This window comes from Littorina saxatilis, unplaced genomic scaffold, assembly GCF_037325665.1.
Source record: "Littorina saxatilis isolate snail1 unplaced genomic scaffold, US_GU_Lsax_2.0 scaffold_1320, whole genome shotgun sequence".
NCBI lineage: Eukaryota > Metazoa > Mollusca > Gastropoda > Littorinimorpha > Littorinidae > Littorina > Littorina saxatilis.
Genome location: NW_027128252.1, coordinates 1 through 16,308, shown reverse-complemented (window position 1 = coordinate 16,308; position 16,308 = coordinate 1). Strand labels below are relative to the sequence as shown.

The following is a 16,308-nucleotide window of genomic DNA, read 5'->3' as shown; positions in this document are numbered from 1 at the left end:
TTATTCGTGGGTCTTTGATAATTATGCTATATCCCCGGGCGAGCCCTGACTGCTAATATGTATACATTATATTCACTGCTTTTAGCAACCCACCGTAACCAGGAAGTGATGAGGAAGTATGGGGCGGGGGGGGGGAGGGGGCTTTGTTCCCTGGCTATTCAACCTCTGGTGCCAATGCTGCAATCGATATGTCGTTACCTTTGATGTCGATCACTGTCACATAAAACCAAATTTATGCCACACAGTGAAAAGCCAATGGCGTGATCACTTACACGTTTTCGATTCCGATTGTTCTTGCCTTGAAATAATAATTTGGAAACCATTGATTTACTGAACTGATGCAGTCGTATTTCAGTGTAGTCTGCTACGTATATATTCCAAATGCTGGTACGTTATCGGAATAACACTTGTGTTTTCTGTTAGCTGCTGGGAATTGTATACTAACTCATCATTTGGTAATGTGGATAATAAGCTACGGCATAATTGATTGATTGATTGATCAGTCTGACTGTCTCGAAATGCTGAATCATATCAGATCTCGGCTCACGCCTCGATCTGATATGATTTCACCTTTCTCAACATTCAGACTGATAAATGTTGAGATCACAGCCAAAACTAACGATAACTAATAATCCTGCATTGGATCTGTTGACGCCCGTTATAACCGCTTGCTTCCCGGCAACAGAACTCGTCCCGAGCGAAATCTTCAAAATCGACAGAGAGTCTGGGAAAGGCTGAACTTCTTTAACCCAGTGTGGGACTTTCAGTGGGGCGACCACCCCCAACCCAGCGCGTCCCCGGGTGGCGGATAGGGGAACGGACTTCAGATATGAAGACCAGCCGCTTGCGGCCGCGGACCAAACTGGCGGTGTTTCCTACCAGGGTGGAGTGGGGAAGCAGGCGGCACTGCTACTCTCTTCGAAATGCTCCATCGCCCTTCGACGGGACTCATCTAATGCGACTATGGGCGCATTAAAACCCTAGCTCCGGGTGGGATCCCGGCAAATCCTCCCCCCTGTGCTCTCAGGGTAGGACGTACGGGCCATGAGCTAAGGGTGAGGCAACCCCGACAGAAACCTCGAGTGCTGAAGACGGAGGTACTGGGCTGCACGGCGCACTCTAATAAACCATGGTACCACGCATCAACGCCAACCATGACACCATCAGATAGAAGCGACACTCATGGCGCTCGCCCACTGAGGTCCCTCCGGGGTGAGGCAGCGCCGGGCTCCAAGCCTCAAAGGAGCCCAACCTCAGCTACTGGAGGTCCCTCTCGTCCGTCTTGCTGCGCCAGGGGACGGAGGAGGAATGCGACTGGTAGCACAACAACCACTTCAACATCCAAGAAGCGTCAACCTTTTATGGTGATGCATTGGAATGCAGAAGGAGTCATGAACAAGAAGACAGAGCTAGAACATATCTTGCATGAAAGGAGCATCAACGTCTGCTGCATTCAAGAAACCCACCTGCAGATGGGAAAAACCTTCAAGGTCAGAGGCTACCAGTGCTTCAGACAAGACAGAGCTGACAGACGCAAAGGCGGAGTCCTGACACTAGTTAGGAACAGCATCCAAGCCTGCGAAACAGCCGTCCACATGGAGGGAGCAGAGTACCAGATGATTCGGGCCAAACTGAATGACACAGAGTTGCAGATCCTGAACTTTTACTGCCCCAACGACCGTCCACTATCCCTTGACACCATCGAAGTCCCAGACTCGAGCTTTCTCGCAGTAGGGGATTTCAACTCTCACTCCCAGAGTTGGGGTTACAGTCAGATGGATCGCCGGGGTGAAGAAGTGGAAGACTGGCAAGATGAACACCATCTCATCCTCATAAACTCCCCAAATGATACCCCAACCTTCTACTCCAGACGATGGCGCACTACCTCCACTCCAGATCTTGCTCTCTGCACCGAAGATGTCCACCGAGACGTCACCAGGGAGGTGGGAGAGCAGTTAGGAGGAAGTGACCACAGGCCAGTGTTCCTCTCCATCAACAGGAACACCATGAACTACCCTGTCCACCCTCGCTGGAACTACAAGAAGGCTAAATGGAGTCTTTTCAGACACCGAACAAACACTCTTACCAAGGACCTCCATGTCCAAGGTAGAGACATCAGTAACGTTGTCAGAGACCTGAACGCCTGCATCCTGCAAGCAGCCCACGAGTCTATCCCACGAGGTGCTCGCAAAGAGTACAAGCCATACTGGACCAACCAGCTACAAGAACTGCAGGATGAGGTGGAATCTGCCAGACAGGCAGCAGAAAGTAGCCCATCAGATGAGAACCACCTACGGCTCCAGCAGACAAAGGCTGAATTTCTCAAGGCAAAGATCCAGGCCAGACGCAAAAGCTGGAGAGAAAAAACCGCTGCGCTGAATCTTGAGAGAGACGGAACGAAGCTGTGGAGAGTCGTAGGACAGCTCAATGATGAAGAAAACAGAAGCCAGAATGTGACACTGGAAGAGAACGGAGAGATGCTGACAGGGAGACGAGCAGCTAACCGTCTTGCTGACAACTATGCAGACGAGAGCAATGTACCTGTCAGTCCTGCCCAACAAAGAGAAGCAAGAAGAGAACAGAGAGAGCAACCACAACACCACACAGATGTGGAACCCATGAAGCAACCCCTCACTCTTCATGAGCTACAAATTGCCTTGAGGAAACTAAAAACCAGGAAATCCCCAGGGCCAGATGGGATCACGAACGAGATGCTGAAGCACCTAGGCAACACAGCTGTCCTGAAACTACTGGAGGTCTTCAATCTCAGCTGGGACACAGGCAAACTGGCACAAGTTTGGCGAGAGGCCATCATGATTCCTATCCATAAGAAAGGAAAGGACAAGAAGAAGCCTGCTAGTTACAGACCAATCAGCTTGACCAGCTGCACTGTGAAGACCCTAGAGAGGATGGTCAACCAGCGCCTGCTTTGGTATCTAGAGACTGAGAACATCCTGGCTCCTGAACAGGCAGGCTTCAGACAGTTTCACAGCACAGAAGACCAGGCAACCTATCTCTCCCAAGAAATAGAAGATGCATTCCAGGAACAGAAGGTCCTCTTCGCCACCTGGATTGATCTACAGAAAGCCTTTGACAAGGTCTGGACTGATGGTCTCCTCGTGAAACTGCAGAGATGTGGAATCGCAAGCAACATGCTGCGATGGATCAGATCCTATCTCCACAACCGCAGAGCAAGAATCTCAGTCAACGGTCGAGTCGGCAAGAAAATACTACTGCGACATGGTGTCCCACAAGGAGGAGTCCTCTCTCCTACACTCTTCTTGGTCTTCATCAACGACCTTGTACAAATTCTTCCCAAAGGTATCCACGCTGCATTATATGCTGATGATTTGGTGATGTGGTGCAAGGAGGAATACGCCACAACTGCCACTTACAGGATGCAACTGGCTGCTGACCGGCTGGCGGCATGGGCAGATGAATGGTGTGTTGCCATCAACAAGGAAAAGTCCTCCACAACACTCTTCACCCTATCCTCAAAACAAAAGACCGGAACCATCAAGCTTGGTGACACACCCCTGAGAAGTGATGACGAGGCAACATATCTTGGTGTCACTTTTGACAAGAAACAGACCTGGAAACCCCACATCCACAATGCTGAAGCAAAGGCCAGGCGCAAGCTTGCCATCATGCGGAAGCTAGCCGGAACCAGCTGGGGAGCAAACGAAGAGATACTCAAGCGAGTCTACCAGGGAGCAGTCAGGCCCCATCTTGAGTATGGCTCCACAGCTTGGTCTACAGCAGCGAAGACCCACCAGCAGACACTGGACAGGGTCCAAAACCAAGCCCTCAGGATCATTACTGGATCGATGAGATCCACACCAATAAAGGCCATGGAAGAAGTTGCTGCCATTCAACCCCTCAGTCAGAGAAGAGACGCCAAGGTCATGGTTCAGACAGAGAAATTCAAGTGCCTGCCTGCACATCCGATGAAGAAGAGGATGGATAACCTGACAAAGAACCGCCTCAAGCGCAGCAGCTTCTTACATGAAAGCAAGAGACTTGCCAGAGAGCACCAAGCCTCTGTACCTACATCAGCACTACCAATCAGCTTCTCAGATCTGCCGCAGCCATGGAATGAAGACTACAAGAAACTTCACATCTCCACCACAGTCCCCTACGTTACCTCAAGAGATTCCCAGAACGACACTGCCAGGCGCACCCTAACACTCGCCATGATTGCTGAACGGTACCCTGAAGACGCCTGGATCCACGCGTATACAGACGGTTCAGCAACAAACGCCGTGGCCAATGGAGGAGCAGGTGCACTTGTCAGATCTCCTGAGGGGCACACTTCTACAGCAGGGATACCAACAGGAAAGTACTGCTCAAACTATGCAGCAGAAGTTCAGGCCATCATGCAAGCAGCCTCCATGATTCATGACTCGGAAAGCGAATGCCCCCAAGTTGTTTTCCTCTCCGATGCACTGTCTGCCCTGGAAGCCCTTGCAGGAAACAAACTTCCTCGTCTGATGGAGAAACTCCAGGAGCTTGCCAAGACTCGACGAGTAGTCCTGCAATGGGTTCCAGCACACTGCGGAATTCCAGGCAATGAAACAGCTGATGAGCTCGCCAAACTCGGAGCCAGGGAGGAACAACCAGACAACCCAGTCAGCTTCGCTGAAAAGAAAACCCTCGTGAAGGCAGCAATGCGACCACAATCCACGAGAGACGCATATCATCTCCTAGAACGATGGCAGCAAGTAGTGATCATGCGACTACGAACTGGTCACTGTCGCCTCAACGCCCACATGTTCAGGAAGCTGAAGCTGACCCCATCACCAACCTGTCCCTGTGGTCTGGAAGACCAGACTCCAGAACATGTCTTAATGACATGCCCCCAACTCAAACCAATCAGAGACAAAGTGTGGCCAGCATCAGTCCCTCTCCGCACCAAACTCTGTGGGAGCAGACAAGACCTGGAAGCCACGACGTCATTCGTCTCGCAGACTAAACTGATGGTGTGACGGCGAACGCAAGAAGAAGAAGAAGAAGAAGACGATGAGAGAGAGAGAGAGAGAGAGAGAGAGAGAGAGAGAGAGAGAGAGAGAGAGAGAGAGAGAGAGAGAGAGAGAGAGATTGATTGATTGATTGATTAAACTTTATTACAGAAGGATGGAGATTTTAGGCATTGCCTAGTCTTACAATCTGTCCTTGCAAACAAAGACGAGAACAAAACAACACATGAAAAGAGTATATGGACACTACGAATTTGACGAAACATACATATGGTAATAAGTAACATTCAAAAGCAAATCAAAAGTTATAGATTAACTAAATAAAAACTATGAAGTATAAAGATAGCAAAAGTAACAATGATAATAGCAATGAAGGCAATGATGATGATTTCATGGTAATAAGATTAATAACAATAAAATAATAATAATGATAATAATAACACTAATAATAATGATAATAATTAGTGCAAAGTTACGTTCAATAAGAACAAGGGCGGATCAATTCACTTTGGAGGGGGGGGGGGGGGGTTACAAAATGACTGCGAAGATACAAGTTGACGGCGCCGAAGGCGCCTAAGCCTCTAGGGGGGTCCGGGGGCATGCCTCCCCCGGAAAATGTTTTTATCCAAAGAAGCAAAATAGAGCTATCTGGTGCATCCTGGCCCAATAAATTACCTCTTTTTTGGGGGGGTGGGGGGGGGGGTTACGTAACCCGTGTAACCCCTCCCCCCAGATCCGCCCTTGAAGAACATGAGGTCCTGAATAAAAACAACAACAGCAAGCAAACAAATAGCAAGTCAAGTGTAGAAAAACAACAATCATAAAAAGAGAATCGTATCCCGTATCTTTTTCCATGCATAAATTGCATACACGCATGCTAATATACATGTGAAGCTATAATATAACGTTTATGTATTGATTAAATTAGGGTGGTTTAAGATATCGGATTAAACCAATTTACGAATTGCCACAATGTTACAATAACTGTTTCACTTTGAATCAGACTTCGAACAAATGTCTGTGTGTTTGTTTTTTAAAGGCCTTGACTGATGGAATATGTTTAAGTACAGTTGGAAGCGAATTCCATACTGAAGATCCGGAGAATGCAAGACTAGACTTGTACAAATCTAGTCGAGGGCGAGGTGGAATGAATTTACTGGAACCATACCTGTTGGTTGCCCTTTGAAATAGTGACTGAATGTACTCAGGGACTTCTTTGTTTGTAACTCTAAACATCACGCTGCCAAGCCGGGTGACACTGGAATACGCCGCGTCACCGCATGACGTCAAACGCATCAGCTGTTCGCAGTGAGTATCTCCAGAAAATCGCCTCTAACTTCTTCCAAATAACATATCATAACATTGCTGTTGTCTTCACTTTAGCATAAGGTGTTATAGTATCCTGGAATCGATTCATTTTGTTCCTCGGACGCATGTGTGGACGTAGATATAAGATTATTCACAATTCTCAAGCGTATTCTGTTTAAATCTAGGTTTTCCACGATTCTCATGGAAAATCAAGCTCACGAACTAAGCTGCAGACAATCGGAGAACGTTCGATGGTCATTTATTGATAGTTCAGTCACTTGTTGAGACGTATTTCTGAAGTCACCCAATACAAGTTTTTGTCGGGTGTGCGCCGGATCCTTTTTACATTTACTCAAGTTTTGACTAAATGTTTTAACGTAGAGGGGGGAATCGAGACGAGGGTCGTGGTGTATGTGCGTGTGTGTGTCTGTCTGTCTCTGTGTGTGTGTGTGTGTGTGTGTAGAGCGATTCAGACTAAACTACTGGACCGATCTTTATGAAATTTGACATGAGAGTTCCTGGGTATGATATCCCCATACGTTTTTTTAATTTTTTTGATAAATGTCTTTGATGACGTCATATCCGGCTTTTCGTGAAAGTTGAGGCGGCACTGTCACGCCCTCATTTTTCAACCAAATTGGTTGAAATTTTGGTCAAGTAATCTTCGACGAAGCCCGGACTTTGGTATTGCATTTCAGCGTGGTGGCTTAAAAATTAATTAATGACTTTGGTCATTAAAAATCTGAAAATTGTAAAAATAAATTGTTTTTTATCAAACGATCCAAATTTACGTTTATCTTATTTGCCATCATTTGCTGATTCCAAAAACATATAAATATGTTATATTTGGATTAAAAACAAGCTCTGAAAATTAAATATATAAAAATTAAGATCAAAATTAAGTTTTCCAAATCAAATTAAAAACACTTTCATCTTATTTCTTGTCGGTTCCTGATTCCAAAAACATATAGATATGATATGTTTGGATTAAAAACACGCTCAGGAAGTTAAAACAAAGAGAGGTACAGAAAAGCGTGCTATCCTTCTCAGCGCAAATGCTACCCCGCTCTTCTTGTCAATTTCACTGCCTATGCCGTGAGCGGTGGACTGACGATGCTACGAGTATACGGTCTTGCTGCGTTGCATTGCGTTCAGTTTCATTCTGTGAGTTCGACAGCTACTTGACTAAATGTTGTATTTTCGCCTTACGCGACTTGTTTATTTTTTCATGGGTGTGTGCCGCGTCACCGATCGGGTGAGCGCCGCGTCAAGTACTTCAAAATAATATAGTTGGGTCTCTCTGTGTCTGTCGGTCTGTGTGTGGCAGTTTGATGCGAAAAACAGCTCTCCACAGAAATATGACTTAGCTGGATGTTTTTTGTCACTTTTATGCAAGATCAAGAGAACATAACACAGCAGTTGTGTGTTTTCCAGTAATTGTGGACAGACTCAACTCAAAACTCTCTCTCTCTCTCTCTCTCTCTCTCTCTCTCTCTCTCTCTCTCTCTCTCTCTCTCTCTCTCTCTCTCTCTCTCTCTCTCTCTCTCTCTCTCTCTTTGTTCATTCTATAAATCCCCAAAAGATAACATCTTTTTCTTTCTTGTTTCAGCATATCTGGTCATGGATTTTCGCTGTGCTCACTGTTTCCAGGAGTTTGAGGATTTTAAGTCTGTAATTAATCATTGCGTTGCAACACATCCAAACAACCAACTGCAGTACCGCTGTGTTTCATTAAACCACAAGACAGGAAAAAAGTCCTTTATTCGAAAACAGTTTTCTGTAGTGCCAAGTGAGTTGAATGAACGCAATCAGAAGATCAATGTATCAGGCAATGACAGAATTAAAATTGTTGACTGCGATCAGGATAGTGAGAACGGTACTGAAAAAAGAGAAGCTAGTGTTTCTGAGATCATCGATCAAGAAGCAGACGCCGCCACTGACGCTGAAGATGCAGTCTTTTTGGAGAATTTGAAAATCCTGAAGGACCTAATACCTGAAGTCGCCAAAACATTTCATGACCTTGGTCTACTGGACACCTGGGTTTCGTTTCATGAGTTGATTGTGAGTGGGACTTTCCCAACAGACAACATCAGCTTTCGATTGTTTTTGGATGTTATTAGGTTTTTTCACAACCCAAGTACATCTACAATGACTTACAGTAACGATGTTAAATTGTTTTGGCGTACAGGATTCAAGCTGTTTCATGGCACGTTTTTAAAGTTCATGGGAGGACCAAAGAACCATTGAATGACCAAATGAATGACATTAAGAACTTCACATAATGAAGATGTTTTTTTCGTGTATGTCTTATCGCAGGCATGTGATGTGCCAAGACTTAAAGATGACCGTAAGATTTTTTTTTCTTTTTATACTGTTTATGCGTTTATCATGCTGTTTAGGCTTTTTTTTTTTTTTTTCCTTATGACTTTGCACTTGTTTGTGTCAGATTTTATGCTGCTCGTGAGAAAATCTTAATGCATTTGTTGGGTTGCAAAAGTAGAGAAGCACTGCTGGAACAAAGATGCATATGAGCATTTCTTTTGCAAGAGATTTGCAAGTAAGATGTGAAACACATATGTATGTATCGTATGCCATTGTAGAGTTTTCTGCAGAATGAAAACTTTAAGATCTTTTTATCATCACTGGAACGTGTGTGTGTTTGTCTATTTTCAATATTATTATTGTTGTTGTTGTAGCTGTTTGCGAGGAATTCAAAAATAATTCTCTCTCTCTCTCTCTCTCTCTCTCTCTCTCTCTCTCTCTCTCTCTCTCTCTCTCTCTCTCTCTCTCTCTCTCTCTCTCTCTCTCTCTCCAAAAAGAACGACGTATTTTACAATGTCTGCCAAACTTGTAATTTACAATATTGTACAGTATGTTTCAGGTGGCGTAGACTGCAGGCATGGGAAAAATTTATGATACCAGTTTGGAGCAGTCTGGACTGTTTACCACGCTGCATCAAATACGGATCTTTGATTGCTAGTCTGAAATTAAATCTGTGGCTTTAAAAAATAAAGTACCTTCTAGAAATACAATTGAACGTTTGGTGGAAAAAAACGTGATACTGGGAGTGTAGCAAATTCAAAAAAGGTCTCAGCTAGTGACCTCGTTCAGCTAGAACTCCAAACAACAAACAGGAATTCACAAGAATATCAACTCTACCTTTCCATTGGCTGATATCCCAACAAACTGCCGTTCGTTCGGCTTTATTGTTCACTGGACTTGCATTGTGTAAGGAAACAGTTTGAGGTCATCATAGAGTATTCTCACAACTTATATTTTTAAAATGCCAACTTCTCGTGAGAGACAGCGAGCTGATTTTCTTGGGGATTCACGAAGCCCTTCTGGCACAGTCTCAGTGTTGTTTGGAGTTCTGACTGAAAGAGGTTGACCGCTGTGCTGCACTCCTAGTGTTACGATTTTTTTCCATCAAACCTTAAATAGTCCTAGAAGGCACTTTCTTTCTGCCAAATTCTCACCTGCATTGCCTTTAAGTCAAAACCACAGATTTTGTGGAAAAACAGGCCTCGAAGATCCGTATCCGGGGTGGCGTATAGCGTAGTATATTGTCCAGATTGCTCCCTGTTGGTGTCATAAAAATCGCCCAAGCATTGCTGTCTACGCGACCTAAACCATACGGCAAAATATTGTAAATTACAAGTTTGGCAGGTATTGTAAAATATGTCGTTCTTTTGATTCACCCTGTATATCTTACGTTTCTCTCACACCATGTCAGCAAGAAGCAAGAAACGATAGCATGTGGGTATCACATTGACTGTTTGTCTCTTTTTATATCTGTAAAACACCATCATATGCCTTTGAAATCTGTTTGGTAAATTAAACATGTTTAACTTAAAGAATGAGCAGCACAGTTAAGTTGCAGAATGGTAAGTTGTCATGTACAGTTCTGGAACACAAAATACAGTGAACACAAGATGAGTCGACTTGACCGAGTTAACGGCTCCTCTTTTTAGTAACTTATAGTAATGAAAAAAGCTGAACAACTTTTCTTTTCGTCTGCTGCACGTTTGCCCATTACTATTGGCAAAGAAATAAAATCATCAGAAGATATCACTGTTTGGTTTTTCAACCTTTGTTGGATATGATTTGTGTATGTAACATTTCGAACAAAGCATAAGAACAAGGGAAAGTAAGAACAAACCTCCCCCCCCCCCAAGCACACACGAAAGTTGCTCTTGGGATGCAAATAATAAAACACATAAAGACAAAACAAAACCTCTCCTGCCTTATGACAACCACACCAAACTACTGATGTGTCATGCGTCTTGTCTATTCCCGATACAGTGAAAGAAGCAGTAATAAATTCAAAGAAAGTGAAACTATTTGCAGTTGTGTTCAAAGAAAAAAGAAACGATCAAAATTAAAACAACTAGCGAATGTAAAACGATCGTATTGAAAACAAGCAGGATTTCTTTTAGCTATTTCAGCATTTACTCTTTTAAAACTTAAGTCCCCCTCCCCACCAACAAAGGAATAATGTTCTCAGATTAATACAGATTGTCTTCCTTGTTGACAAAGAAATAAAATAAACAAAAGAAATCACAGCAATCGCAATCTAACTGAAATCTTTGCAGTTAGTCTTCTTTGCATACATTCACTGTTTTTTTTGTCATGGGACATCTCCCCTTCTCATGGCGCTTCTGTCCCTGGAGAAACTTGAACTTTCTGTGACACGTGGAGCACTCGAACTGGGGTTCCTTGTCATGTGAATGCATGTGCTGATGAAGCAGGTGTGTAGAATGAAATGTTTTGTCGCAGGTGCTACAGTTATGAGCTGCTCTCGGGGCATTAAGACACACACGTCTGGTGAGATTCCGTCTGTTTTGGAATGACTTGTTGCATTTTTCGCAAAGGTGAGGCTTGACACCGCTGTGAGCACTGATGTGACTGTGAAAGTCAGATCTATTCATAAACGTTTTGGCACAATGTTGGCAGGAGTACCTTGGCCCTTGCGCAAAATCATGTTTCATGCGTCTGTGTTCTTTAAGACTGGACATTCGTTAAAAATATTTTTCCACAATCTTGGCAAAGTTCCCGAACTCGGGTTTTCTTTGCCGGCGTTGACGTCATGGCTGGGAGGCCTATAGCCTCACTTAGATCTTGAAGTGGTTGCGTTTGAACAGTTTCTTCAGTACTTACATCCAAGAAGCTATCAAGGGTGACAGCGGACAATTCCATCTGTAATGAAATGGAAAAGACACATACACGGATCAGTTCATGTACTTCCTGAGTTCAGCTTGTATCAAAAAGTACGCAATACCACCATTAAACGATAAACTATGGCCAAGTAGAAACGAAAGTTGTTGACGCGGCGCACACCCATGGCAAAGCTAAAAGTGATCGGGCAGACACCCGGCGAGTGACGCGGCGTACACCCGTGAAATCTTTCGGTGACCAAATGAATTCACGAACTGTGATCAAAGTATACCAACTTGAATAACAAAAAGTGACGTGCGTATCACGAAATGGCCTTTAATTACTCTCCAGGTATCTGCAGCTTTGTCCGTGAGGTTATTTTTCCATACGAACTGAGGAATGCCTAAATTTACACTGAATATGCTTGAAAAGTGTACATAATCTTACTTCGAGGGCCACGCATATGTCGGAGGAACAAAATGAATCGATTCCAGGATACTATAGCACCTTATGCTAAAGTGAAGACAACAGCAATGTTATGATATGTTATTTGGAAGACGTTAGAGGCGATTTTCTGGAGATACTCACTGCGAACAGCTGATGCATTTGACGTCATGCGGTGACGCGGCGTATTCCAGTGTCACCCGGCTTGGCAGCGTGAACATGAACAATGCTTTATTCAGTTTAAGCTGCTGGTTTAACGGAAGGAGGTCGAGCAGTTTTAGTTTCATTTAAAGTTCCATCATCATCATCATCTCTCTCTCTCTCTCTCTCTCTCTCTCTCTCTCTCTCTCTCTCTCTCTCTCTCTCTCTCTCTCTCTCTCTCTCTCTCTCTCTCTCTCTCTCTCTCGATAAAGTGAAAAATGATGTGCAAGACATCAAAGAACATTTTAGTCAGCTTCAGGAAGAGGTGAACGAGTTGAAAGAGGGGGTGAACTCTCTGAGAGAAGAAAATGACCAACTGAAAGGTTACAATGAGAAGTTGTGGAAAAATATTGAAATGTTGGAAACAAAAGTTGACGATTTGGAATGCAGATCAAAACGCAACAACCTCTTGTTTTATGGCATGGACAGAGAGGAAAACGAAACCAATGAAAGATGTGAACAGAGGCTGCAAGATCTCTTTACAGATAAACTGGAACTGGCGGAGAATGTTGAATTTGATAGAGTGCACCGTATCAGTTCTAAAACCAACTCTCCCCTCATTGCACGCTGTGTATTCTATAAGGATAAAGTTAAAGTTCTGAAAGCGAAGAGAAAGTTGAAGGGATCTAACATTTTCATTGGGGAGGACTTTTCCAAAACAGTCAGGGACATCAGGAAAAATCTAACTCAGTTCATGAAGGAAAGAAGAAATGGGGGTCACAAAGTGTCTATGGTGTTTTATCACCTCATCATAGATGGGGAAAAGTTGTTTCTCTCCGGCGACCGTGAGAGCATTGTGAAAGGTGAGATTGAGAAAAGAAAATAATGTTCCGGCCGCCCCTGTATAAAAGAAATGTCACGTTTTTCAAATGCCCCTTCTTGTTATTTCTGTGATCGGCCTGGTAGAAATACGTGTAAACCTAAAACGTGCTGTTGTGCTTGTAGCTGCGAAAGGCTAACATGCACCGGCGAAGTGTCAGACTACATTTCACGAGATCCTCGTGTTCCACGTATGACTGAGGAGGGGAGCGGGGAAGACAATGGTAACGGTAACATTGTAAATGCACTGAACAGTCGCCCGCAAAGCAATAGCGAGATTTAAGAAACAGCACGTTTCGTTTTGCAGCTCGTTTCGTTTGGTGAATGAGTCACCCCGCGAAACGGAACGTGTAACGAGACGGCATAGGCCGCAGACAAGATTTAGATGTATTCACGTTTCGTTTCGGAATGAAAGGCCGGGCATGGCAGGATATGATCCGCTGACTGGGCATGGCATAATTTCAACTCCACGAGTCAATAAAGGATTGACATACTCGCATTGCACGCACAAGAGCTTCACATTTTTCAATTCATGCACCTGATCACATACGAAGCCAGAATAAAAATTCGATGCGATGACCTACTTCTGCTTCGCCATTTGCTTTCTCACCATGAAGTTGGATAAATGTACCAGGATCAGCACCCTTCAAAATATTTCAGTTCACAACAGTTGTCTACCTCCAATGAACACATTCTCAGCGCTGAAAGACTGTGAAAGGGTTGATGAATCTAGCAATGCATAAAATGGCCAACAAATAAAACTGTTAGTGTGCAAAAATACTCACAAAAGTTGACGAAATATTGTTCGTTTTTTGGGGGTGGAAAACGTGACTGCGTTTTGACGTTCCACGTTCCGTTTCAGTTGACCTTCACCTTTCCAGCGAGAGACCCCCGAAATAATGACGTTTACCACAACTTCAAAACGAAACGTTGGGACGTTTCGTTTCTTAAATCTCCGTAATGACAATGACAATTCGAAACTGTCTGCACGTGAAGGTTCTGCGTTGTCCGAAAGGACAAACATACGAGCGGGCAATGGGGTTAACTCTGATCAAGGTTACTTTTCTTTCTATGAATCGCTTTTCGGTAAATACCGAAAAATCCCTAGCATAAGCCCACCATCTAGCAAACGCCCACCCCCCACTTTGGGCCAAAAGTTGTGCACAGGGGTAACTACCTAGCAAACGCCCACCCTGCTTTTTTCAAAGAGACTATAGGTTCACTTTCACAAGGATTAGTGCAGACTGTTCTAAAAGTCATCTTTTTACCCCTTCTTTACCTTTTCGTGTTTCTTTCCTTTTTATATTTAGTCAAGTTTTGACTAAATATTTTAACATCGAGGGGGAATCGAAACGAGGGTCGTGGTGTATGTGCGTGTGTGTGTGCGTGTGTGCGTGTGTGTGTGTGTGTGTAGAGCGATTCAGACTAAACTACTGGACCGATCTTTATGAAATTTTACATGAGAGTTCCTGGGTATGAAATCCCCGAACGATTTTTTCATTTTTTTGATAAATGTCTTTGATGACGTCATATCCGGCTTTTCGTGAAAGTTGAGGCGGCACTGTCACGCCCTCATTTTTCAACCAAATTGGTTGAAATTTTGGTCAAGTAATCTTCGACGAAGCCCGGGGTTCGGTATTGCATTTCAGCTTGGTGGCTTAAAAATTAATTAATGACTTTGGTCATTAAAAATCTGAAAATTGTAAAAAAAAATAACAATTTATAAAACGATCCAAATTTACGTTTATCTTATTCTCCATCATTTGCTGATTCCATAAACATATAAATATGTTATATTCGGATTAAAAACAAGCTCTGAAAATTAAATATATAAAAATTATTATCAAAATTAAATTGTCCAAATCAATTTAAAAACACTTTCATCTTATTCCTTGTCGGTTCCTGATTCCAAAAACATATAGATATGATATGTTTGGATTAAAAAACACGCTCAGAAAGTTAAAACAAAGAGAGGTACAGAAAAGCGTGCTATCCTTCTTAGCGCAACTACTACCCCGCTCTTCTTGTCAATTTCACTGCCTTTGCCATGAGCGGTGGACTGACGATGCTACGAGTATACGGTCTTGCTGAAAAATTACATTGCGTTCACTTTCATTCTGTGAGTTCCACAGCTACTTGACTAAATATTGTATTTTCGCCTTACGCGACTTGTTATATTTAGTCAAGTTTTGACTAAATATTTTAACATCGAGGGGGAATCGAAACGAGGGTCGTGGTGTATGTGCGTGTGTGCGTGCGTGTGTGCGTGTGTGTGTGTGTGTGTGTGTGTGTGTAGAGCGATTCAGACTAAACTACTGGACCGATCTTTATGAAATTTGACATGAGAGTTCCTGGGTATGAAATCCCCGAACGATTTTTTCATTTTTTTGATAAATGTCTTTGATGACGTCATATCCGGCTTTTCGTGAAAGTTGAGGCGGCACTGTCACGCCCTCATTTTTCAACCAAATTGGTTGAAATTTTGGTCAAGTAATCTTCGACGAAGCCCGGACTTCGGTATTGCATTTCAGCTTGGTGGCTTAAAAATTAATTAATGACTTTGGTCATTAAAAATCTAAAAATTGTAAAAAATAAATAAAAATTTATAAAACGATCCAAATTTACGTTTATCTTATTTTCCATCATTTGCTGATTCCAAAAACATATAAATATGTTATATTCGGATTAAAAACAAGCTCTGAAAATTAAATATATAAAAATTATTATCAAAATGTTTTTTTCGAAATCAATTTAAAAACACTTTCATCTTATTCCTTGTCGGTTCCTGATTCAAAAAATATATAGATATGATATGTTTGGATTAAAAACACGCTCAGAAAGTTAAAACGAAGAGAGGTACAGAAAAGCGTGCTATCCTTCTCAGCGCAACGAATACCCCGCTCTTCTTGTCAATTCCACGAGCACTGCCTTTGCCACGGGCGGTGGAGTGACGATGCTACGAGTATACGGTCTTGCTACGTTGCGTTGCGTTCAGTTTCATTCTGTGAGTTCGACAGCTACTTGACTAAATATTGTATTTTCGCCTTACGCGACTTGTTTCTTATTCTTTGTCCCCTCTCCTCACTCCCACCCATCGTTCATGTTTTTTCGAGTTTCTCTTCTCTTTTTTTTCCTAAGTTTGTGGGTTTTTCTTTCTCAGAAAGATTGGGCCTTTTGAAGACAAATCCAAGTTCAGTTAACGTTTCATTTCCAAAGACGATCGTGTAATTTCTTCCCTGTACAGAAAGAAAGGGCTTCATTGGTGTTGACATTTCGACATTTCATCAAGTTTCTTTTTCCCGGAATTGTGTTGTTATTGTTTGTCCTTGCAAAGGTCTGGCGATTTTCTTTTTACTTTATAAATTTATATGAATGACTATGCTCGTGTTGTTTTCAGAAGAGCCAG

At 43.1% G+C, this 16,308-nt stretch overlaps 2 long non-coding RNA genes across 2 annotated transcripts; one reads left to right on the top strand and one right to left on the bottom strand.

Annotated features, from left to right (window-relative positions):
• The first annotated feature begins 6,206 nt into the window (after nt 1–6,206).
• LOC138956627 (uncharacterized) lies at nt 6,207–8,038 on the top strand. Its single transcript, XR_011452728.1, has 2 exons — nt 6,207–6,284; nt 7,894–8,038. It is a non-coding gene; the product is annotated as an uncharacterized lncRNA (long non-coding RNA).
• Nucleotides 8,031–8,493, bottom strand: LOC138956626 (uncharacterized). Its single transcript, XR_011452727.1, has 2 exons — nt 8,321–8,493; nt 8,031–8,277 (listed from the first exon to the last, which is right to left on the bottom strand). It is a non-coding gene; the product is annotated as an uncharacterized lncRNA (long non-coding RNA).
• Nucleotides 8,494–16,308: the final 7,815 nt, after the last annotated feature.